Source organism: Tursiops truncatus, chromosome 4 (genome assembly GCF_011762595.2).
Source record: "Tursiops truncatus isolate mTurTru1 chromosome 4, mTurTru1.mat.Y, whole genome shotgun sequence".
Lineage (NCBI taxonomy): Eukaryota > Metazoa > Chordata > Mammalia > Artiodactyla > Delphinidae > Tursiops > Tursiops truncatus.
In genome coordinates this window covers 79,417,824-79,445,176 of record NC_047037.1, presented here as the reverse complement: position 1 = coordinate 79,445,176, position 27,353 = coordinate 79,417,824, and the positions used below count along the sequence as shown (strand labels likewise).

General features: G+C 39.8%; 1 pseudogene; it reads left to right on the top strand.

Annotated features, from left to right (window-relative positions):
* Positions 1-7,687: 7,687 nt before the first annotated feature.
* On the top strand, positions 7,688-8,429 carry LOC117312226 (glycine cleavage system H protein, mitochondrial-like; annotated as a pseudogene).
* The last annotated feature ends 18,924 nt before the right edge of the window (positions 8,430-27,353 follow it).

The window sequence follows — 27,353 nt, the reverse complement described above, 5'->3', positions numbered from 1 at the left end:
TAATGACCCAACCCGCTTTTGACCTTGGAGCAAACACCTTTACTCTACTTCTCTGCTTTTTCCTTGGTAATTTAATTTCAATAAATTAGAATCTCCCAATTCAAGGTAATATTTTAAATGGGAAATTACAATTTATGTCATTTTTAAGAAACTTGCATTATACAGTATTGTCAATGGATTCGTTGAAACAATTTCATATATAGTTTAAAGACACAAACCTCTTGTGCTGCAATAGTGCTGGAAAGGTTACTGTGCATGCATTTTATCCATAGAACCTCGAAGGACAAAGTATTACAGAGATACCTCCTAGTATCACCTACTTTTGTTCAGAAGAAAGGCACAGTCTCTCCCTTGAACATAGGGATTTTCTTAGTAAGTGGCTCCTTAAGCCAGTTGGTGATTTGTCCTCCTGCCATATTCCTAGAGGCGGGTCATGGAACACAGCAACCAGCCAGTCTCCCCAGCCCAACCTAAAATTGGACTATTAGCTAAAGCAGTGACACCAGCAAAGGGCCACTGCTACAGACCCCATCCCCAGACAATCTGTGTTCCAACCAGCTCGCCAAGTGATACTGATGCGCTCTCCAGTTTGAGAAACACTAGCCTGGAGAGCTTGACCACAACCTGACCACCTCCAGGAGTAACGAACTTGCCCAAGGTCACAGAGCTGATACGTGGGAGAGCCAAGTGCACTGGACCACATTCTTGCCAGTAAACCACTCTGTTTCACCCTTCTTTGTACCACGTTTTTCAAGGGAGGAGAAAAAAGCTTGGGAAATTAAACTATAGAAAAAGTATCAAATTCCATTTTAAAAGCATTTACAGTAAAAATGGCAATTTTTCTCAGTTTTCTACGACCTAGCATATTCTGACTCCCATGTCAACTAATCAAATATTTCTTCAGAAGCATTTCCAATGCATAAAACTACCAGATACAATCTGCCTTCTCCTAAGAAAATTCAGTACATAAAAATCTGCTTACAAAACAGTTAAATCAGAGTTTTAACTTTACAAAAGAATTTGCCACCTAATTTTTTCTTCCTTTAAAAAACTAGTTTCCTGATACATTTACACAGTGATTTATTTTACAAAATTTTAATACACATGCAAAATTTAGGAGGCACATCAACTGAGATTGTGTTCAGTCTCTCACAGAATTGGATCATTCATTATATTTCTCATTAATTCTCTGTGGTTGTGTTCATCATTTTGCACACATGAAAATTTCACTTAAAATTTCTGGGAGATGCTAGGAGTCACCCCAATCTCTTAAGGCAGGGGCCCTTAAGTCTGAGATGCATCACAAAGAGGCCTACTTAAAACACAGATTGCTGGGCCCTACCTCCAAAACTTCTAACTCAGCAGGCCTGGGGTCGAGCCCAAGTTTGACATTTTGAACAAGTTCTACGGACAGCACTTTGAGGCCCACCGACTGCTTAGGGAATTTCCAGGGTAGAGATAAAGAAAAATTCTCCTACTATATTTTTCTTCAGTTTTCAAACTGTGCTGAGATACATTCTACTGACACTCACTGATTATGATAATTCAAGAAATAGTTCTTTCCTTTATATGTGTATAAATATAAAATTGTATGTTTATACACATAAAATTAAATGTGTATTTTTATTAAATACACATTTAATAAAACCTTATCATCACCCACTGGGAAACTAACTCAGGCCTCAGTTCAGAAAACGAAACAATACCAGATCCTGACCACCCAGCACCTAGTAAACACCCAGATTAAATCAATTGCACAAAGTATCCTCAATAACAGGGAAATGGACTGCCTTTCCTGCTTTGGGGGGATATTTTAAAGAAGTTACCCTTCGCCACCTATTCCCATTATGTCTGAGAAGGTTAAGATAGGGAGGTCTCTAGCTATCAGCATCTTGAGGACCAGATTCTCCACAAAGCTACACAATTCAAAAAGAGATGCTGAAAGTCAGTCATTAAACTGAATAATCTCATTAAGGATAGCTGTTATTGAGCACTTGCTATATTCCACATATGATTATCTCATTTCATCTTCATGATGTTTCTGCTCAATGAAAGAGGATTAGCCTATTTTGCAGATACAGCCAACAAGACTGGGAGGGGTTGAGCCAGGACTTGAATCCAGGTTGTGAGACCCCAAAGTTTAGGATCTTTCTTTTACTCTGTGTTGACTATCATATAAAACAAGGCTTCAATTTTCCCATTTATCAGAGAATAAATGAGTGTAGAGGCTCTGAAGTCTCCTTGGCTTAGAGGTGTTTGACAGAGAACTCCCATGGGTTTTAAGGGCATATCAGTTTTCTATTGCTGTGTAACAAATGACCACAAACTTAGCAGTTTAAAATCATACTCATTGGGCTTCCCTGGTGGCGCAGTGGTTGAGAGTCCGCCTGCCGATGCAGGGGACACGGGTTCGTGCCCCGGTCCGGGAAGACCCCACATGCCGCGGAGTGGCTGGGCCCGTGAGCCATGGCCGCTGAGCCTGCGCATCCGGAGGCTGTGCTCCGCAGCGTGAGAGGCCGCAACGGTGAGAGGCCCGTGTACCACAAAAAAAAAAAAAACATACTCATTTATTAGCTCACAACTCTGTACCTCAAAAATGCAGGCAGACTCCACTGGGTTCTCTGCTCAGGGCATCACAAGACTGAAATCAAGGTATCAGTCAGGCTGGGCTCTTATACAGCCACCTAGGGAAAGAATCAAGTTCCAATCTCATTCTTGTTGTTGGCAGAATCCAGTTCCTTGTGATAGTGGTACTGAGGTCCCTACTTTCTTGCTGGTTGTCAGCTAGGGGCCTCTTAACACCTTCTAAAGATCACCTCCATTCCTTGTCACGTGCTCCTCCCATCTTCAAGCCAGCAACAGTGCATCAGATCCCTCTGGTGCTTACATCTTTCTGACTTCCTCTTCTGCTGCTAGCCAGAGAAAACTTTCTACTTTCTAAGGTTTCATCTGATAAAGGTCCACCCAGATAATCTCTGTATTTTGAGGTTAGCTAACGTGGGGGTTTAATTACATCTGCAAAATCCCTTCGCTGCAAATACAAATACAAATACTAGATTAGTATTTGATTGAATACCCAGGAGATAAAAGTCTTTTGGGAGTGGGGACAGGGGATTATCTTTAGCATTCTGCCTACCCCAGAGGGCTAGAACTGTACTCAACTCCCAAAGGTCAAAGATTCCCAAACTGTACATGTTATCATATCCCCGTCTATACAGGGAACTTAGGGACTGTTTTTCTACCTCCAGACAAAAACCTTGCGATTTGTCATGCTCCCCTGCTGCATCATGGCTATTGACCAGCACTGTCCCTCAGGTGAAACCCTGCTCTGAGGAGGGGCCAGGATTGATTCACTATCCAATGGATATTCATCCAAATTCTAACTCGAGAATCAGCCAATGAGACAAATGTCCAGGTTACTGAAGAAAATCATTTTCTCACGGATCATGTCCTTGAGTGATTATTTTACCTATTTGTTTTTGTGCAGACATGGTTGTTAGGGAACCTTTGACTGAAACCACCAGCCTCGGTCAGGCAGGGTAAAAACTGCTTGCCTGAGTTTCTCACACAGGAGGTCCTGGTAAAGAACATGGTGCTGCCATGGAAAACTAACCAGGAGAATTCCGGGAGGGGCCAAAAGAGGGAGGAGATGACCAACCTCCCAGAATCCATCACGCTGGAATCCATCTTGGCTGAGAGATGCATGTGCCACCAGGAAGGACGCTGAATCACCAAATATGGGCACAAGCAAGAGGAGTGGCCAGAGACAACCCGGAAACTAACCCCATTACAATAAAATCTGAGACTGCGAGCCATGTGGCAGAGCAGTCCTCCTGGGTTCCCTTACCCGGCTGCTCTCTGTCCCAGTGCCCCTTCCCAATAAAGTCTCTTGCTTTGTCCACACGTGTCTCCTTGGACAATTCATTTCCGAGTGTTAGACAAGAGCCCACTCTCGGGCCCTGGAAGGGGGCCCCCTTCCTGTAACATAATCATATTCTCCTACTAGACTGGGAGATCCTCCAGGAAAAGAACTGCATCTTAAAAATTTTTGTGTTCATCAAAGTGCCTAGCACAGAGCCTGATGTTCAGAAGATACTCAGTAGATGTTTGATGAATTCAGTTAGATACTTGACATTAATTAGGCCATAGGGAACATTGCTTACTACTCACTATGTGTTCATTAAACTTTATTTTCCTTTGCTTTCCCTCTGGATAAATATTAGAGAAGAAGGCTTAAATTGAAAAATGAAAACCTATAGCTGTTGTCAGTATAATCATTCCAGGTATATGGTGAGTGCTTACGATTGTAAGGGAGAGGGATGACTGATAGTGTTAATAGTGTTTCCTTTACAGTTCATATGTAAGAATCTTAGGACTGCACGTTTAAACCTTTGTAAGGACAGTTCAGCTATTCATTTTTAGTGTCAAAAAATAGGGCTTGGTTATTTTCTTGTCAAGGAACTTATAACATTTGAATGAGAACCAGAGAATTCCACCTATTACAACTATTAAATAATTTGGGGTCTAAAGTCCATAAAGAACTCCCTGGCTGACTACAGAGGGATGCTGCTTTGAAGATGTAGCATATCCCATGGAAGAAACAAGGGAGCTTAAGCTTGAGCAGCCTACAATGAATCAAATATTCTACTGGCTCTCAAAAATTCGCTATCGTGTGGCCATGGTCCAAATGTTTGTGTCACCCCCTAAATTCATATGTTGAAATCCTAACTCCCAAAGATGAAGTGGGGCCTTTGGGAGGTGCTTAGGTCATGAGGGTGGAGCCCTCATGAATGGGATTAGTGCCCTTATAAAAGAGGCTCCAGAGAGATCCCTAGCCCCTTCCACCTTGAGAGGACACAACAAGAAGAATGCAGCCCAGAAGAGAACCCTCCCCTAACAACGCTGGCACCATGATCATGGACTTCTAGCCTCCAGAACTGTGAGATATAAATTTAAAACTTTGTTTATAAGCTACCCAGTCTCTGATATTTTGCTGCAGCAGCCTGAACAGTCTAAGATAAAAAATGTATGAGCGTATTTGCTGCTCCAGGGAGGTGGAAGGCAGCATGGTTCAGGTGCCTTTGGAGCCAAGTAAACCACCCACCTGTGATGTAAATCCCAACTCTGCTGATTACTAACCACTAGGCTTTGGTGATGGAACTTAACACTTTAGGACATTGGTTCCCTCATCTGTAAAATGGGCACAATAACTGTTACCCTTTTAAAATTATTATAAAGATTGGAAATAATGTAAATAAATTATGTGACACAGTAATTCTCTCAGTGGTAGCTACAATTATGATTATTTTAAGATACCTTTCACCAATTCTTAAAAGACTCTCCCTTAAATGTGAGACAGAAATTGAGTTTTTCCTCTTTCCCAGTGCTGGGTTTAGACATCACTTTCCTCCATACTCACAATTTCTCAAACTTTCAAATTCATAGAAAAAAATACAGAACAAATTTTTAAGTAGTGATGAGTGTGCATGTGAGATACTTGTGCAACAACACATTTTCTGTGTGTGCTATACGTTACACTACATCGAGATGGAGGCAGGTAGAGGACATTTGTGGCAGGGTTTTTCTGCCTCATTTTGGTATGCAGCACACGTGAAAGAATAATAATGGTCATCAGGAACGACTACTGCATATATACTCTACATAAAAGAAAAATCCAATTGGTGTTACAGAGCTCCTGGTCTTAGAATCTCTGTCTGCTTCAGCTGATATATAGTGTAAATCTAAAACTTATTTAAAAACCTGTCTGGGTAAGACAGATTTTAATTAATCTTCTCTTAGTTTTTATACTATATGGTACCTGGAAGATGCGAGATCAATCACCGTCACATTGTAATGTCGAGTTGTGAGACAGAAAGATAAATGAGCTATCAAGCTTAGCATTTTGATAGCTAAGTTAATTTAACGAGCTCCAGAACACACTCTAGATTGGTAGATAAAGTTGTGAGGTGAGGCACTGAATGTGATAACTGTGAGTGCGGTATGTTATTAAGAAAACAAGAATTTGCTAGTTCCTCTCTGTCCTTTATGGAAATTTAAATCCAGGATCAAAAAGGTGTAGCTGGGTGATGAGGTCATATTGCTAGTTCTGTCAGACCAATTAAGACAGCTTTATTAATTCAGACTTTTAATTGAGCACTGTGACAAGGTCCTAGCTGAGCTGAAGTTTCCTTATGTAGTATGCATGAAGAAAAGCTTGGCCAAGCAAATTAAACTCAATTTATGCTTAAGGGCAGATCTTGAGTAGAATCTGTTTCCTTATGGGGCCTACCAGAATTTTGTAAAATCATAAACTGTACTTCAAATTCTGTTTTCTCAATTATAGGAACTTCGAACTGATTCTTGTCCTTGGAAGAAAGGATACCCCATGCCAGGGATATCCATTTATACAATGATGTTTCAAATAGCAAGAAGGATAAGAATAAAACTTCTAGCCTGGCTTCTCCAAACTACCAGTCGAAATTGTAACGAAACTTCAAACAAAAGAAAAATGCTTCAGAAGTATTCTGAGAAGTATTCAGATATGCTAGTCACAGCTATTAAGGAATATCAACTTTGGAATGTCACATCTATCCAAATAAGCAACACTAAATGGAGCAATTTTGAAAGGTTCTCCCTTCCTTAAAAGATAATGAAATGAAATTGCTATAAGGCAAAACCTCAACCTCCACCAAGCTCCACACTTACCCAGCCCCAATCTAAGCTATGCCAGAGCCTTCTTTCAACTTCTTTTCATTCATTTGTTCATTCACTCTTTAATAAACATGTATTAAGTCCTTACTACATACAGTAATCCCTAAGTATCTGTGAGGGCTTGGTTCCAGGACAGCTGCTACCTACTCCCTACAGATACCAAAATCTGCAGATGCTCAAGTCCCTTATATAAATGGATGCATCCCTAGATATGGAGGGTCAACTGTATAGTTGCAATGTTAGTTATTAGCGAGTCACAATTCATGTCACCAAAAAGTCGCAGAGAAATGTGCAGTTCGTTACAAAATGGTGTGTGTGATGCTTAGTTTTATGTGTCAACTTAACTGGGCCACAGGTGCTCAGATATCCAATTAAACATTCTGGGTGTGTTTATGAGAGTATTTCTGTGAGAGATTAACATTTGCATTGGTAGTCTGAGTAAAGCAGATTGCCCTCCCAATGTGGGAGGGGTGGGGTGGGCCTCATCCAATTGGAGACCTGAATAGAACAAAAAAGAGCAATAAGGGAGAATTCTCTCTCTCTCTGGCTGTCTCTGACTGAGGGTATCTGTCTTCTGTTTTCAGGCTCGGACTAGGACTGGAATTTATACCTTTGGCTCTCCTGGGTCTCGAGCTTGCCTCCTGCAGGTCTTAGGACTTCTGAGCTTCCATAACCACATAAGCCAGTTCCTTATAATAAAAATATATACCACACACATTTTCTCTGGAGAACCCAGACTAATACAGTATGTAGGTGAGAACTACAACAACTGAGCCCGTTAGCTATACGATTACAAGCAAGACCATCTTGTGATTCACTTAACACTTCCTTATTCGTCTACAACCTTCCCTCACTGACATCAACCCTTGCCTTCAGAAATCGATTAATTCAAAGATTCACCCACTTCTGATATTCTACCCTAAGAACTTCCGACCCCAACTCATATGCAATCAAAAGCATCACTTCCGCTGCGAACATGGCGCTGCCAGTGGCGCGGAGCATGCGGGCCACGGTCTGCAGCCTGCGCGCCATCTCTGCGCCCAACGCGCCCTGCCCGCCACGGCCTCGGAGACTGCGGGAGGGCGCCGTCCAGGCGCTGCGCACCGGTCCCGTTCTGCTGTTGGGTCGTAAATTCACAGACAAACATGAATAGGTAACAACAGAAAACGGTGTTGCAACAGTGGGAATCAGCAATTTTGCACAGGAAGCTTTGGGAGATGTTGTTTACTGTAGTCTGCCTGAAGTTGGGACAAAAGTGAACAAACAAGAGGAATTTGGTGCTTTGGAAAGTGGGAAAGCTGCTAGTGAACTCTCTTCTCCTCTATCAGGAGAAGTAACTAAACTAATGAAGCTCTAGCAGAAAATCCAGGACTTGTCAACAAATCTTGTTATGAAGATGGTTGGCTGATCAAGATGACACTCAGTAACCCTTCAGAACTAGATGAACTAATGAGTGAAGAAGCATATGAGAAATACATAAAATCTATTGAGGAGTGAAAATGGAACCCCTAAACTAGTTTGAAACAACTTAATCTAGAATAGTTGTCTTAAATTAGTGGTGGATAGATTTTTAAAAAGCAACTTTTAGCAAAAGAAACTACTTGCAACGGTGTTGCCTGAAGAAAATACCCCTTAACTTCCTAATGACTTCAGATAAACGCTATGCATCTTTTTCACAACAGCCTGTGATTTTTAGGCTAGTCTCCAGTTATAATATTCAGAATTCCTGAAATTACCTGTGGTAAAACTAGTTATGAAAGTTATGTAATTCAAGGATAACATTATTATCTTAACCGTATATAATATTGTAACTTGCCTACAGCCATCCCTGGATTTGGGTCAAAATACTCAATTAACTTCCCACTGGAAATAAATGGCAGTGGAGAAAAGTTTGTTAGTTGTATAGTGTCCAGTGAAGAACGTTACTCTCTTAATTTTGCAATATACTGTGTTTGCTGGTGCTATTTTTATACAGTGAAGCAACAGCCTTGCAGGAAAATAAGAAACAGTTTAGTAATAAAATATTCAACTTCTTAAAAAAAAAAAAACACAACATCACTTCCCTAATGTGCTTCCATTTCAAAGTTGCCTGTGTGGTATTCTCCTTTATGGCAGTAAGTCACTAAACCTCACTTTTGCTTATATCATAATAGGTTTCTTCAGTTAAAGAGAGAACTCTATATGTTTCAGGGTAGAGATGATTATTTTCACAAATGTATTAATGTTCAGAGCTCAAAGTCACTCTAGAAGCATTCTAATCTAACTCTCAAAATTTACTATCCTGTATAAAGGTAAGATGATCACTCAAAGTCATCCAGCCAGTTGGCTACTTTGCCACATGAGAACCCATATCTTGAGATTCCAACAAAAACAAGCTCCCTTGCTTTCATATCAAGTGTACTTAGAAAAATGCTAAAAAGATGTTCAGCTTTAAACCAATCTCTGATTAATTAAACAAATCTTTCTAGTTGTACTTTTACAAATAAAATGTTATTGTTTTCCAAAACTTCCACCAGGTGAAGTGTTAATTCACACACACACACACACACACACACACACACACACACACCACACACATTCTATTTTAGCAGGAAGTGGCAGGATAGAACCCCTGCATTTGACATATATGTGTGTGTATGTGTATGTGTGTCACTATGATAATAAATTTACATAAAGGTTTTATAAGCATAGATATTCATATAATGTTGTTCAGTTTTGGTTTTACTAATATTCAGTGAATAAAAGCTTCAACTCCTAGTTTTAAATCTAAAATCTAAGCCTAAAGAATAGTCATTTTGCTGGGAGGTAGAAGTGGATAACGGTTAAGAACATGGACTTCAATATTAGCTACACTCAAGTTCAAACCCCAGCTCTGCTACTTGAAAGAGAATTCTTAAGGCTCCCTTTGTAACCATAATCTCTTAATAAGTGTAGAATGACGAAAAATAAAAGAAGACGGCCTCTTATGTTAGGATAGTCTCTCCAGGATTGAGGACAGGGAGCAGGTAGCAGATACTGCTGGAAGTAAAATCATAGTGACTATATTTAGATCTGATATATTTTAATATCATTAATAAAATATACCTCTGTATTATTCAGCAAGACCTACCTAAAAGAATATTTTTATTCCTAAGGGCTAACAAACCCTTAAAATCAAAATCCTGTTTCTAGCAAAAAGATAAAACAGTTGAACAAATAATTGTTGCCCCTATTCCTTCTACTGCATCTTGGCAGGAAATAACAATGCCAGCAAGCAGTTCTTGCTTCCTTGTAACAGCCTTGCAGGAGATGGACCAATCAGGGTCTGCTCTGGTGTGACGGACAGGAGCTGGTGGGACAGGGTATGCAGTGTGCTGATTACTATGACTGGTCTGAACCTGATCACAGACAGGATTACCCTTACACATCTCCACGGTTCACGCAACTCCTAAGACCAAACAGTAAGCCTCTGATTCTCCCAGAAAAAATGAAAGCATTAGAGCCAAAGCATAGTTCAAAACTAGCCATAAATATCACATCTGACTCAAGCTACCTCTGTCCCCAAGAAAAAAAAAAAATTCCCAGATATTAAAATTATGCTATCCTCAGAAGAATGGAAGAGATGAATAGTTGGTACCACTTCCAAAACTGTTCACAGTATTCAGAGAAGAGGCCTCTTTTCTTTTTTTCTTTTCTTTTTTTTTCTTTTAGTGGTGGAGTGAACTAATTACAGAATTCATTTAGCATTACCACTTCCCAGCTCTGGACTGAGAGGATGCATATGTGTGTGTGTGCATGAGCGCACTTGTGTGTATTTTGGAGAGGAGTGTTTATTTTTAGTACCCCATTCTGGGGTTCTCTGATGCAGTGTGGGTGTTCAAACATGGTACCTTCTCAAGTGTAGTTCTTTCAAATAGAGCCAATGCTGGAAAAAAAAAAAAAAAACATACCTTGAGTATGTTATAGAGCCTCTCTGAGCCTCAGGTTCCTAATCCCTATACTAGGGAAGAAAAATTAAATTAAATAATGAATAAAACATGCTGGGACTTCCCTGGTGGCGCAGTGGCTAAGAATCTGCCTGCCAATGCAGGGAACACGGGTTCAAGCCCTGGTCCAGGAGGATCCCACATGCCGCGGAGCAGCTAAGCCCATGCACCACAACTACTGAGCCTGTGCTCTAGAGCCTGTGAGCCACAGCTACTGAAGCCCACGTGCCTAGAGCCCGTGCTCCGCAACAAGAGAAGCCACCGCAGTGAGAAGCCCATGCACCACAATGAAGAGTAGCCCCTGCTCATCGCAACTAGAGAAAGCCCGCATGCAGCAACGAAGACCCAAGGCAGCCAAAAGTAAATAAATTAATTTTTAAAAACATGCTTAACACAGGGTCTAACAGATAGTATGCGTTTAATAAGTTGTAATCGTTACTTTATTCCCCCAAAGGCTTTTGTTTTATGAAAAACATACCCATTTTGCAAATTATATAATATTGTCACCAAGGATGATTTAAACCAGGTTTTATAATCACAATTCCAAATTTAAACTTGAACAATGAAAAAGATGAGATGACTAAATGAAGCAGTATTTACCCTTCTTTTACCCTGTTGTAGAATACAAACAGTTATAAAAACCTTTGTACTTTATCTGTATGTAATTGGATATTGCTAATTTCAAATGACTTTTATTTATTCATTAAGGTAGTTTGTTATCCTGCCTGACTTTGTTAGTGATTAATTAATTGCAACTACATTGGGGGAAAACAAAAGTTCACCTTACAAGCATGTCAAGATCATCCCCAGTTCCAACCTTTCTGTACATCTGATTCTCCAGGACAGTGTTCCCTGCTCCTTCAGACAGAGGATAATGGACTAAACCCAAGAAGCACTGGGTCTTCAGCCTTTGACATCCTATTCCCCACTACTCACACCCTAGGCCCAGCCTTCAAAACCCAATATACCGAGTAGAGTGACAGGTGAGTTATAGGACCCAGTCGTGATCTCCGTGTCTACTCCTTCCTACCTTAATGATATTCAATAACTGTAGATGTTCATGATCAGACTGGCCTGCCCCACTTTTACTCATAAAGTGGATCCTCAATAGAGACATTTTATTCTCCATCTACTCAGAACTAAACCCTCCCTCCCCTGATGATTGGACTCATCAGGAACTCTGTGAAGCTAGGCCTCTCTCTGCTCCAGGTACCCCCCAGGGAGAAAATGTTCAAAATCACTTTGCCCAGACTGTTGAGGAAAATGCCATTCAAATGCCTAATCAAAAGCACAATAAGCACCGAGCTACCTTATAACTTTCATGCTGTTGTAGGAAAAAAGTTAGATTAGTTTGACAAGATTTGTTCTTTTAAGGGTCATTTTGATTTTCCCCCACTACTCTGTAATCCCTCTCAGACTTTGAAAATTAATCCTCCTATTATTCTCGTATTTCTAGATATGAATTTTATGCTGTCTGGTTTATGGCATCTGGTATCATGGGCGTCTCGGCAAGCCTCTCAGAGTTTTCAGAAGGTTTTGTTTCAGTTAATTCCTTAAGCATCGCAGGATTCAAGTCACTGTGTCTTGTAATTTATTTTATTAATCCTAAGTGTACCTTAAAAGAAAAGAATAGAAATTAATGAAAATAAATTAGCATTTTTGAGTACAAAAGATACCTTCAAGGGCACTCTCATTTCTTGAAAGTGACTTTGCATTGTATAGTAATTAGTACTGGAGCAGAGAAACAACAGAATGGCCTAGATTCCCTCAGAAATGGATGGTGTCTCTTTTTACCATCCATAGATGGGGCCACATTAACCACGGACTGTAGAGGTTTGAAGCCAAAGATGCAGTCCGGATGTTAGAAGTTGGTGTTGGCCGTAAGCAAGAGCTGACAAGCACCCCTACAAGGCAAACCATAGCTGAACTCCAAACACCCCTCTCCAACTCTGGTGCTCCCACATCAGTCTACATCACGATCACCTTTCACCTGAACCATTACAACAGGCTCCCAACTAGTCTCTCGGCTTCAACTCTCAGTCCTTACCATAAACCATACCACCACACGAATCGTATCATGTTACTCCCCTGCTTAAAAACTTTTGACGGCTTCTCATTACCACCAGAAAAAAATACAAGTTCTTTACGTAGTGTGTAAGGCTATGTATAAGGATCTGCCCCACACCTATTCCAACCTCCCCTAGTACATAGGTTCTGCTAATGCAACACATGGATTCCTAAAATGTGCTATAGAATAAAAAGCATGCAATAAAAGCCACAGAGTTTATGGAAAACATGGGGATAGGGTCACAACACTCAAAAATGTCATCAGTGGTACATTAAATAAAGGTAAGAACTTAATAAAAATGGTGGCACAGTTTTAATTACACATTTTAAATGGTTAAGAAATACATATATACTACAATAAATATTGCACTTCACCCTAGAAAGACTAGAAGTTTGCTTGTAAAAGAGGATGCCAGAAGAGTTGCAGCTTGTGAATTATTAAGTAGTAGAAGGAGCGTTACCTGAAATCTGAGGAAAGGGTATAATACCTGATGGATGGAAGGGTGTGACTCATACACACATGGTGAATTGAGGCAGCTGGTAACTGTCTGAGGTATATGCATATGTGCGTTTAGTATATTCCGACACTGCTTGGTTCAGCTGGGTGCAGTTTTCTGCATTTATCTCGTGTTCCTCTCAGGCAAAACCACACATAAGCAAATGTAAAATCCATGTAAAGATCAAATTGTTCCCTATCAATCATGTTGAAAGAAATTTGCATTTTGAAAGCAAGCATCATAGCAGAGCTTACTGACCCTCCTGGCATACCATCACACACCATCCACCCTGTCCTGCATGAGCATCTCCAACGGCCCAAGTTGTTCCCCTTTGCATTTGCTATTCTTTCTGCTTGGATTGCTCTTCCCCACATTCTTCCCATGATTGACTTCATCTCATCCGTCAAGCCTCAGTTTCAATGCTGCCTATTCCAAAAGCCCTATGCTGAAATCATCCTCTCTAATGTAGCCCTCCACTCTCATTACTCTCTATTGCAGAACCCTTTTTTGTTTATTTCTTTCGAGCTTCTATTACAAGAGGCAAATAATTTCTTCATCTTTGTTATTATATCTCTTCCACTAGAAGGTAAGTTCCATGAGATCAGGATCCATGTCTCTTGACATTTTTTAATGTCCTGGCCCTGGCAGGTACAGTGCTCAGCACAAACACAAAATGAAGGCATGCGATATACATCTCTTGAAGGAAAAAAAGAATGAAGGAATGATTATATCTAGGCGAACACCAAATATAACCAGCAGGCTCTCACAGAATGGCCTTATTAATGCTGTTATGATACTTACTCTGTTAAACCCCTTACAATTTAGCTCTTGTTCAGATTTAATGCTCTCATTAAAAAGAGCTTGAAGGGAAACAGTACAAAATTTAATTTAAAAAAAGAATATATGAGAGAGTCTTCAAAGAAAAGAGTATTAAACTCACACAACGCAGAAATAACAACAGAAGAAAAAACAATACTGTCAAAACAGATAATTCATTCATGCTCTTTAAAAAAATGGACTCTAATACCAATGATGGTAAAAGAAAAGGCTCCTATTTGGTAAGTGACTAAACAGAGATTAAGGATTTGGTGAGGCTCTTATTACAACTCTGTGCCTAGTTTTGATATCCATCTTTTAAGAGGAATCTGGAGAAACTGTGAAGGATCTACAAAGAATCATGTTAACGGGATTAAAGAGTCACTATCAAGACAAGCGACAAGCTACTTAGAGCCTTTACTTTCCACCTCCTGCATCATAAAAAAGAAAGTGTGACTAAAATGTCTGAATATCCCTTCCTTCTTCTGTCTGTAGCAATAAAACGCTCAAGTTTTAGCAGGGGATGTGGCCAGGATAACTGTAGCTTTATTTTATCCCTTGTAGCTATGTCTGATGTGTGACCATCAGGCTAAATTCCAGCTAATGGGATATAAGTAGCTAATTTGAGCTAATGGCATGGCAGCTTCCATAAACCTTCCTTAAGAGAAAGCTATGTCTTCCCATTGCCCCATTACTATTCAGTTTTTCATCTTAGAATGCAGCTATAACAGCTGGAGCTCAGGTGCCATGCTGGATCATGGGGTGACCTTGAAAATACAGGTCATGGTCAATGAAGCAATAAGATAGAGAGAGCCTGGGTCTCTGTAGACTTTGTGGAACAGGGCCACCACAGCATGAACTGTCTCACTGTAAGACTTTAACATGAGAGGGAAGATATCTATCTGGTTTAAGTGAATTTTATTTTAGATTCTAACTTCAATAAGTCACAGAGGTTAATGTGCCCCCAATTCTTTTCTACTGATTAGTTAAAACACTAAGTTTTAGTGGGTGCTTTTTTTTGGGGGTGGGGGGCTACGCAGGCCTCTCACTGTTGTGGCCTCTCCCATTGCGGAGCACAGGCTCCGGACGCTCAGGCTCAGCAGCCATGGCTCACGGGGCCAGCCGCTCTGCGGCATGTGGGATCTTCCCGGACCAGGGCACGAACCCGCGTCCCCTGCATCGGCAGGCAGACTCCCAACCACTGCGCCACCAGGGAAGCCCCTTTAGTGGGTTCTTTTAGTAAAGAAAGTCAAGCTACCTGGGCACAGCAGAGTGAGAGTGAGAAGCCGAACTGCTCTGCCTAATCAGGGTTAGGAATTTGGGGATTTATATGGGACCCCCTCAGGGAAAAGAGTGGAGACATGAAGAGAGATGAGAGAAGCTCCTGTAATTGAAAGCAAGGCCCTAAAAAGTTCTCTGAAATAGGGATTTCTACAACAACATTTACTATAAAGTTGTCCTCCTCTGCTATCAATAATTGTCCTCCACTTTCCCCAAACTTTCAGTAAAAGTTGTTTGTGCTTAATAACCTTGTGTGCATGGTGTTTGGAGAGATGAAATAAGAGGAAAGGTGGGGCTAGGTAGCTGAGGGCAACAGTTTCAGGTTCTGAGAGCTAAGGTTACTGCCAGCAAAATTGCAAAGCATCTCTCAGTGTAGAATGAGTTAGAAGAGAATAAATGTCCCCTACCTAATGAACACACACACACACACACACATTTCTGTGAAGGGCTTGATGATCCTCCGCAGAGAACGGAGCTCAATATTGAAGTAAAGAGGTTACCAGAGCCTGGAAGGCTTGGAAACATCCAGGCTGAAGACTTTTGAGCTACATAATAATATGAAATGGCCTCTTCCTGGTCTGCATAGTGACTTATCTATCCTTCACAATTGTGCCCCAATGTCACCTTTACAGAAAGACCTTCCCTAATTCTCCAGGATAGGATTTATCTGTCCCTTGTCCATACAGATACAAGGTATCTGAGACATTTCTCTTCTGAGATATTTCTCTTCTGTTGCATATCGCCCGTGATGAGCTATTTGAGACCATAATATCTTATATTTGTCTTATCTGAAGTGCCTAGCGCACAGTTAATACCCAAAAAAGCTTTAAAGAATTGAAATGAATCATGAGTTTTATGAAAAAACAACCAGTATGGTAGAAACCTTAAAGGCAATCTTCATAAATCTTTATTTTGTGAATAAAGAAACGAACAACTAGAGAGACTAACTGAATTTCCTAAAGTCACACAGCTAGGAACAGGCAGAATGAGGGCTAGGACACAGTTCTCTAGTTCCCAAATCACCCACTGTTGCCATCACATTATGTTCCCTGACACTAGGGCAAAACACCTCAGGAAAACCTGGCAAAATATACAGATATTTGCAATCACTCCCAAATCGGGTACTATTTTGTTGTATGCCAAATGATGCTGCTTCTATTTGCTTCAACTTTTAGGAAAGGAAAGCATGAGATTTGTGCTTCCTGTTTCCAGGGTTCCCTGTAAGTAAGTGCTGAATATGAATAATGAAGAGACAGATTCAGCAATGTACAGGTAAGTGCAGAGGTGCATCAGCCCTCCTGGGGCTCAAAAGTTGCAGCGAAAAGTACACTTTTCAAACTCAATATTGTTATATGGACCTGACAAAAAACAAAAACAAAAAACAAAACATAAGGGGAAAATGGAAGAATCTGAATAAAAAACTCAGGCAATGCGGCACACACATCCGTATTATGTTCAGCACCGTGCACAGAAGCACACTAGAGCAGTTCTCCCAGCTCTTCATTTTCACCACAACATCTTATTTTATCTCCCTTATTTTTTTCTACTTTCCTGAACCCACTCAAGCATTTATTGCTTCTTGGTACTCTAGTGTGCTTCTCCTATGCTTTTACTCTCTCCCTCCTTTCAAAGATAAACACCTCACACCTGGGAAACAGATGCCTTTAATTAGTACTAAAGCCAAAGTTTATGCCTGCCTTTGGTGTTTTCTAGGATGCATTTTGGTGAATAATGGTATGCTCAATTCAGAACCATTCAACACTTAATCAAAAGTCAGTTTAGCAAAGATATTCTAGCAGTCACCCATCATCATACCCTAGGACTAAGCCTGCTTGTTAAGGGTAGTGAAAGAACTATATTCTGAAATTAGAAAATGTCTTTCACAAATCACACTTCTCTGAGCTGATGTTATCTCCATAACATGGAGACCCCAATTTTATAAAATCTGCATAAACTTTTAAAACTTGAATAAGAACCACAGTTGAGGAGAGAGGGGAGTGACATCAGTAAGATGTTGGAATGAGAGTTTTCTACCATCATGCCCCCACGGAACATAGACCTTGACAACCACCCACAGACAAGAGTAACTTTGTGGGAATCCAAGAGTCAGCAGAGAAATTTCAGCACATCACTGGAGAAAATTATGAGAATAGAGGCATTGAAAAGGATAAGAAGAACAGTTTCACTTCATCCATGTCACTCCTACCCCAAGGGGGCACAGCTCAGTGCCAAGAGAGAGCCCCCAAGTCTGTGATTTCTCCCAAAGGAGAAAGTGAGAGCACAGTGAATGATGCCAACTTCCCCAGTCATGCAAGATGGTGCCCAACAGGTCCACTTCTTTCTCAACCCACCAAGAATATGGAGGTGATGAGCACAGTTGAAGAGCTGGAAGAGACTGGGAGCATAGCAACCAGGGCTCAGAACTCATCAAAGGCTTCAGGTCTTACTGTTTTGTAGACTATCAGGAAGCCTGCCATGGGACACCTGAGATGCCTTGCCTGCAGACCACCCGAACTGGCCCACAGGTGCACCCAATGCTCAGCACACCCTACCCTATCACCCTCCTCCCTGTGGCTGACTCCCCGTGTGCACCCCCATGAACTGCAACTGCAAGGATTTGCAGGCAGCTCATAAACACATGCTAAAATCCAGCCTAACTGTGGGTCTGGGAGAATGCACACAAACTTGAACAATTCATGGCATTGCCTGAAGGAAATTAAATGGGAGGATCTGAGCACTCAGTCTGGGTTTGCAAGATCAACAGAAGGCATAATCTTAAGAACTCCTCCCGCAAGAGGGAACAAGAGGTATGGAATGGCTGCATCCACAAAAAAGGTCTGAGAGAGCCTTAGAATCTGTATCCAGGCTTACTGGTAAAGGCATTTCTCTACCAAAGTCAGTAAAGACGGGAGAAGATGACTGCTTCTTCAAATGCAAATATAGCAACACAAGACAAAGAAACATGAAAAATCAAGGAAACATGACAATACCAAAAGAACAAAATAATTTTCTAGTAACCAACCCCAAAGAAATGCAGATCTACAAACTGCCTGACAAAGAATTTAAAATAATTGTTTTAAAATAGCTCAGAGTCAATAAGAAAAAACATTAAAAATATGAGCTTGCTAAAGAATATTAACAATGACCTTGGTGTTATGATCATATTATGATTGACAAAGTACTAACAGATAAAGGAGAATGACACATGATGAAAAAATTTGCCATATTTTTGCTCATATCCTCACAAGCCTCAATATTGGAAGTCTGTGTGTTCCCCACAATTATCAAGTGAAAATTATAAATAAAACAAACATGATTATATATTTAAAAAAAAAGATAGCTGAGAAAGCTACAAGAGAACACAGACAACTCAGTGAAAACAGGAAAACAATACATGAATAAAATTAGAAGTTAAACAAGGGACAGAAATCATTGAAAATAAAAAAGAGAAATTCTAGAGCTTATGAATACAGTGAATGAAATGAAAAATGCAATAGAGCATCAACACCAGACTTGATCAAGCAGACAAAGACTCTCTCAACTCAAAGACAATTTATTTGGAATTACCCACAGGAGAAAAAAGAAAAAAGAATGAAAGAGTGAAGAAGGCTACAGGGTTTATGAGACATCATGATAACATCTACTATACACATTATAACCTGCCCTCTTGGCGCAGTGGGCAGTGCATCAGTCTCATACTATACATATTACGGGACTCCCAGAGGAGAAGAGAAAGGGACAGAAAGCTTATTTAAAGTGAAAATGGCTGAAAACTTCTCAAATATGAGGGGAGATATGAATATTCAGGTATATGAAGCTCAAAAGTCCCCAAACAGATTCAACCCAAAAAAGGACTTCACCGGGACACATTATAATCAAACTGTCTTAAATCAAAGACAAAGAGCAAATTTTGAAAGCAGCAAGAGAAAAGAGAATAATCACTTACAGGGACTCCCCGTAAGGCTTCAAGCAGATTTCTTAGCAGAAACCTTGCAAGAGAGAGTAGGATGATATATTCAAAATACTGAAAGAAAAATAACTGGCAACCAAGAATAATTTACCCTGCAAAGCTATTGTTACAAATGAAGGAGACAGAAAGACTTTCCCAGATAAACAAAAGCTGAGAGAATTCATCAACACTAGACCTGCCTTACAAGAAATGCTAAAGGGAGTTATTCAAGTTCAAATGAAAAAATGCTAATTAATAACATGAAAACTTATGAAAGTATAAAACTCATTGGTAAAGATTAATATATAGTCAAATTCTGAATACTCTGATACTGTAAGCATGGTATGTAAATTACCTGTAACTCTAAAATAAAAGTTAAAAGACAAAAGCATTGAAAATAATTATCTACAATAATTACTGTTAATGGAAATACAACATAAAAAGATGTAAACTGTGACATTAAAACATAAAATGTGGGGAAAGAAAGTAAAAGGGTACAGGTTTTGTATGTGATTGAAGTTAAGCTGCTATCAGTTTAAAAGACACTGTTATAAATATAAGATGTTTTATGTAAGCCTCATGGTAACCACAAAGGAAAAATCTACAGTAGATACACAAAAGATAAAGAGAAAGGAATCAAAGCATAACACTATAGTTATCAAATCACAAAGGAATACAGCAAGAAAGGAAGAACAAAAGCACTACAAAATAGCCAGAAAACATTAACAAAATGTTAATACTAAGTCCTATCTACCAATAATTACTTTAAATGAAAAGAGATTAAATTCTGTAATCAAAAGACATAGAATGGCTGAATGAATAAAAAAAAACAATATCCAACAATATATCACCTACAAGAGACTCACTTCAGCTTCAAGGACACACATAGGCTGAAAGTGAAGGTATGGAAAAAAGATATTCCATTTAAATGGAAAACAAAAGATAACAAGGGTAGCTATACTTATATCAAGACAAATAGACTCTAAGTCAAAAACTGTAACAAGAGACAATGAAGGTCATTATATAATGATAAAGTGGTCAATTCATCAAGAGGCTATAAAAGTTGTAAATATACATGCACTCAATATAGGAGCATCTAAATATATAAATCAAATATTAACAGATCGGAAAGGAGAAATAGATAGTAATATAATAATAGTAGAGGACTTAAATGCCCCACTTTCAACTATGAATAGATTATCCAGATAGCATTTGAACTACATTGTATGCCTAAATGGACTGATTGACATACGCAAATCATCATACAACAGCAGAAGAATACACATCCTTCTCACCTGCATATGGAACATTCTCCAGGATAAATCGTATGTTAGGCTACAAAACATGTCCTAAAAAATTTAAGAAGACTGATATGATATCAAGCATCTTTTCTGAGCACAATTATATGAAACTAGGCATCAATAAAAGGAGGAAAACTGGAAAATTATCAAATATGTGGATATTAAACAACATGTTACTGAACAACTGATGAGTCAAAGAAGAAACAAAAAGATAAATTTAAAAATATCTTCAGACAATTGAAAACAAAAAACCACATACCCAAACTTTTGGGACAAAGTAAAAGCAGTTCTACGAGGGAACTTTGTAGAGATAAATGCCTACATTAAGAAAGAAGAAAGTTCTCAAATAAATAGTCTAACTTTTCACCTCAAGGAACTAGAAGAAGAAAAAACTAAGACCAAAGTTATTTCAAGGAATGAAATAATGAAGATCAGAACAGAAATAAATGAAAGACTAGGAAGATGATAGAAAAGATCAACAGAAGAGTTTGTTTTTTGAAAAGATAAACAAAAAATGATCAAATTTTAGTTAGACTAAGAAAAAAAGACAGAAGACTCAAAATCAGAAATGAAAGAGGAAACACTACAACCAATACTACACAAATACAAAAGATCATGAGAGTTACTATGAACAATTACATGCCAATGGGCTGGATAAGCTAAAACAAATGGATAAACTCCTAAAAATATACAACCTACCAAAACTACATCATAAAGAAATAAAAATCCAAAAAAGACCAGTAATGAGTAAGGATATGGAATCAGTAATCAAAAACCTCCCAACAAAGAAAAGCCTAGGGTCCAATTGCTTCACTGGTGAATTCTACCAAACATTAAAGAATTAACACCAATTCTTCTCAAACTCCTCCAAAAAACTGAAGAGGAGGAAATATTTCATTTTACATTTTACAAGGCCAGGATTTTACAAGGCCAGGATTATTTTGATACCAAAGCCACATTAAGGACACAATAAAAGAAGCCTGAGGGGGAAGATGGCAGAAGAGTAAGACACGGAGATCACCTTCCTCCCCACAGATACATCAGAAATACATCTATACATGGAAAAACTCCTACAGAACACCCACTGAACGCTGATAGAAGACCTCAGACCTCCCAAAAGGCAAGAAACCCCCCACGTACCTGGGTAGGGCAAAAGAAAAAAGAATAAACAGAGACAAAAGGGTAGGGACAGGACCTACACCAGTGGGAGGGAGTTGTGAAGGAGGAAAGGTCTCCACACACTAGGAAGCCCCTTCGTGGGCAGAGACTGTGGGTAGTGGAAGGGGGGAGCTTCAGAGCCACGGAGGAGAGCGCAGCAACAGGGGTGCGGAGGGCAAAGCGAAGACATTCCCACACAGAGGATCGGTGCCAACCAGCACTCACCAGCCTGCGAGGCTTGTCTGCTCACCCGCCGGGGCAGGCGGGGGCTGGGAGCTGAGGCTTGTGCTTTGGTCGGGTCGCAGGGAAAGGACTGGCGGTGTGAACACAGCCTGAAGGGGGCTAGTGCACCACGGCTAGCCGGCTACCCGGGAGGGAGTCCGGGGAAAGGTCTGGACCTGCCGAACAGGTAAGAGACTTTTTCCTGCCTCTTTGTTTCCTGGTGCACGAGAGGGGATTAAGAGCACTGCTTAAAGAAGCTCCAGAGATGGGCGCGAGCCGCGGCTAAAAGCACAGACCCCTGAGATGAGCATGAGACGCTAATGCCGCTGCTGCCACCACCAAGAAGCCTGTGTGCGAGCACAGGTCACTATCCACATTTCCCCTCCCGGGAGCCTGTGCAACCCGCCAACGCCAGGGTCCCGTGATACAGGGACAACTTCCCCAGGAGAACGCATGGTGCGCCTCAGGCTGGTGCAACGTCACGCTGGCCTCTGCCACCGCAGGCTAGCCCCACACTCCATGTCCCTCCCTCCCCCAGCCTGAGTGAGCCAGAGCCCCCGAATCAGCGGTTCCTTTAACCCCGTCCTGTCTGAGCGAAGAACAGACGCCCTCCGGCGACCTACACACAGAGGCGGGGCCAAATCCAAAGCTGAACCCCGGGAGTTGTGGGAACAAAGAAGAGAAAGGGAAATCCCTCCCAGCAGCCTCAGGAGCAGTGGATTAAATCTCCACAATCAACCTGATGTATCCTGCATCGGTGGAATATCTGAATAGACAACAAATCATCCCAAATTGAGGAGGTGGACTTTGAGAGCAAGATATATTATTTTTTCCCCTTTTCCTCTTTTTGTGAGTGTGTATGTGTATCCTTCTGTGTGAGATTTTGTCTGTATAACTTTGCTTTCACCATATGTCCTAGGGTTCTGGCCGTCCGTTTTTGATTTGTTTTGTTTTGTTTTTTTTACTTAAAATATTTTTTCTTAATAATTATTTTTTATTTTAATAACTTTATTTTATTTTATCTTACTTTACTTTATTTTATTTTATCCTCTTTCTTTCTATGTTTTCTTCCTTTTATTCTGAGCCGTGTAGATGAAAGGCTCTTGGTGCTACAGCCAGAAGTCAGTGCTGTGCCTCTGACGCGGGAGAGCCAACTTCAGGACACTGGTCCACAAGAGACCTCCCAGCTCCACGTAATATCAAACGGTGAAAATCTCCCAGAGATCTCCAACTGAACACCAATACCCAGCTTCACTCAATGACCAGCAAGCTACAGTGCTGGACACCCTACGCCAAACAACTAGCAAGACAGTAAAACAACCACACCCATTAGCAGAGAGGCTGCCTAAAATCATAATAAGTCCACAGACACCCCAAAACACACCACCAGACGTGGACCTGCCCACCAGAAAGACAAGATCCAGCCTCATCCAGCAGAACACAGGCACCAGTCCCCTCAACCAGGAAGCCTACACAACCCACTGAACCAACCTTAGCCACTGGGGGCAGACACCAAAAACAACGGGAACTAAGAACCTGCAGCCTGCAAAAAGGAGACCCCAAACACAGTAAGATAAGCAAAATGAGAAGTAAGAAAAACACACAGCAGATACAGGAGCAAGATAAAAACCCACCAGACCTAACATATGAAGAGGAAATAGGCAGTCTACCTGAAAAAGAATTCAGAATAACGATAGTAAAGATGATCCAAAATCTTTGAAATAGAATAGAGAAAATGCAAGAAACATGTAACAAGCACCTAGAGAACTAAAGAGGAAAAAAGCAATGATGAACAACACAATAAATGAAATTAAAAATACTCTAGAAGGGAACAATAGCAGAATAACTGAGGCAGAAGAACTGATAAGTGACCTGGAAGATAAAATAGTGGAAATAACTACTGCACAGCAGAATAAAGAAAAAAGAATGAAAGAACTGAGGACAGTCTCAGAGACATCTGGGACAACATTAAATGCACCAACATTTGAATTATAGTGGTCCCAGAAGAAGAAGAGGAAAAGAAAGGGACTGAGAAAATATTTGAAGAGATTATAGTTGAAAACTTCCCTAATATGGGAAAGGAAATAGTTAAGTCCAGGAAGCACAGAGAGTCCCATACAGGATAAATCCAAGAAGAAACAAGCCAAGACACATATTAATCAAGCTATCAAAAATTAAATACAAAGAAAACATATTAAAAGCAGCAAGGGAAAAACAACAAATAACACACAAGGGAATCCCCATAAGGTTAACAGCTGATCTTTCAGCAAAAACTTTGCAAACCAGAAGAGAATGGCAGGACATATTTAAAGTGATGAAGGACAAAAACCTCCAACCAAGATTACTCTACCCAGCAAGGATCTCATTCAGATTTGATGGAGAAATTAAAACCTTTACAGACAAGGAAAAGCTGAGAGAGTTCAGCACTACCAAACCAGCTTTACAACAAATGCTAAAGGAAATTCTCTAGGCAAGAAACACAAGAGAAGGAAAAGACCTACAATAACAAACCCAAAACAATTAAGAAAATGGGATTAGGAACATACATATCGATAATTAGCTTAAATGTAAATGGATTAAATGCTCCCACCAAAAGACACAGACTGGCTGAATGGATACAAAAACAAGACCCATATATATGCTGTCTACAAGAGACCCAAATCAGACATAGGGACACATATCGACTGAAAGTGAGGGGATGGAAAAGGTATTCCATGGAAATGGAAAGCAAAAGAAAGCTGGAGTAGCAATTCTCATATCAGACAAAATAGACTTTAAAATAAGGACTATTAAAAGAGACAAAGAAGGACACTACATAATGATCAAGGGATTGATCCAAGAAAAAGATATAACAATTGTAAATATTTATGCACCCAACACAGGAGCACCTCAATACATAAGGAAAATACTAACAGCCATAAAAGGAGAAATCAACAGTAACACATTCATAGTAGGGGACATTAACACCCCACTTTCACCAATGGACAGATCATCCAAAATGAAAATAAATAAGGAAACACAAGTTTTAAATGATACATTAAACAAGATGGACTTAATTGATATTTATAGAACATTCCATCCAAAAACAACAGAATAAACATTTTTCTCAAGTGCTCATGGAACATTCTCCACGATAGATCATATCTTGGGTCACAAATGAAGCCTTGGTAAATTTAAGAAAATTGAAATTGTATCAAGTATCTTTTCCGACCACAACGCTATGAGACTAGATATCAATTACAGGAAAAGATCTGTAAAAAATACAAACACATGGAGGCTAAACAATACACTATTTAGTAACTAAGTGATCACTGAAGAAATCAAAGAGGAAATCAAAAAATACCTAGAAACAAATGACAATGGAGACACGACGACCCAAAACCAATGGGATCCAGCAAAAGCAGTTCTAAGAGGGAAGTTTATAGCAATACAATCCTACCTTTAGAAACAGGAAACATCTTGAATAAACAACCTAACCTTGCACCTAAAGCAATTAGAGAAAGAAGAACAAAAAAACCCCAAAGTTAGCAGAAGGTAAGAAATCATAAAGATCAGATCAGAAATAAATGAAAAAGAAATGAAGGAAACAATAGCAAAGACCAATAAAACTAAAAGCTGGTTCTTTGAGAAGATAAACAAAATTGATAAACCATTAGCCTGATACATCAAGAAAAAAAGGGAGAAGACTCAAATCAATAGAATTAGAAATGAAAAAGGAGAAGTAACAACTGACACTGCAGAAATACAAAAGATCATGAGATTACTACAAGCAACTCTATGGCAATAAAATGGACAACCTCGAAGAAATGGACAAATTCTTAGAAAGGTACAACCTGCCAAGACTGAATCAGGAAGAAATAGAAAATATGAGCAGACCAATCACAAGCACTGAAATTGAAACTGTGATTAAAAATCTTCCAAAAAACAAAACCCCAGGACCACATGGCTTCACAGGCGAATTCTATCAAACATTCAGAGAAGAGCTAACACCTGTCCTTCTCAAACTCTTCCAAAATACAGCAGAGCGAGGAACACTCCCAAACTCATTCTACGAGACCACCATCACCCTGATACCAAAACCAGACGAAGATGTCACAAAGAAAGAAAACTAATAGCCAATATCACTGATGAATATAGATGCAAAAATCCTCAACAAAATACTAGCAAACAGAATCCAACAGCACATTAAAAGGATCATACACCATGATCAAGTGGGGTTTATCCCAGGAATGCAAGGATTCTTCAATATATACAAATCAATCAACGTGATACACCATATTAACAAATTGAAGGAGAAAAACCATATGATCACCTCAATAGATGCAGAGAAAGCTTTCGACAAAATTCAACACCAATTTATGATAAAAACCCTGCAGAAAGTAGGCATAGAGGTAACTTTCCTCAACATAATTAAGGTCATATATGACTAACCCACAGCCAACATCGTCCTCAATGATGAAAAACTGAAACCATTTCCTCTATGAGCAGGAAGAAGACAAGGTTGCCCACTCTCACCACTCTTATTCAACATAGTTTTGGAAGTTTTAGCCACAGCAATCAGAGAAGAAAAGGAAATAAAAGGAATCCAAATCGGAAAAGAAGAAGTAAAGCTGTCACTGTTTGCAGATGACATGATCCTATACATAGAGAATCCTAAAGATGCTATCAGAAAACTACTAGAGCTAATCAATGAATTTGGTAAAGTAGCAGGATACAAAATTAATGCACAGAAATCTCTGGCATTCCTATACACTAATGATGAAAAATCTGAAAGTGAAATCAAGAAAACACTCCCATTTACCATTGCAACAAAAAGAATTAAATATCTAGGAATAAACCTACCTAAGGAGACAAAAGACCCGTATGCAGAAAATTATAAGACACTGATGAAAGAAATTAAAGATGATACAAATAGATGGAGAGATATACCATGTTCTCGGATTGGAAGAATCAACATTGTGAAAATGACTCTACTACCCAAAGCAATCTACAGATTCAATGCAATCCCTATCAAACTACCACTGATATTTTTCACAGAACTAGAAGGAAAAACTTCATAATTTGTATGGAAACACAAAAGACCCCAAATAGCCAAAGCCATCTTGAGAATGAAAAACAGAGCTGGAGGAATCAGGCTACCTGACTTCAGACAATACTACAAAGCTACAGTAATCAAGACAGTATGGTACTGGAACAAAAACAAAAATATAGATCAATGGAACAGGATAGAAAGCCCAGAGATAAACCCACACACATATGGTCACCTCATCTTTGATAAAGGAGGCAGGAATGTACAGTGGAGAAAGGACAGCCTCTTCAATAAGTGGTGCTGGGAAAACTGGACAGGTAAATGTCAAAGTATGAGATTAGATCACTCCCTAACACC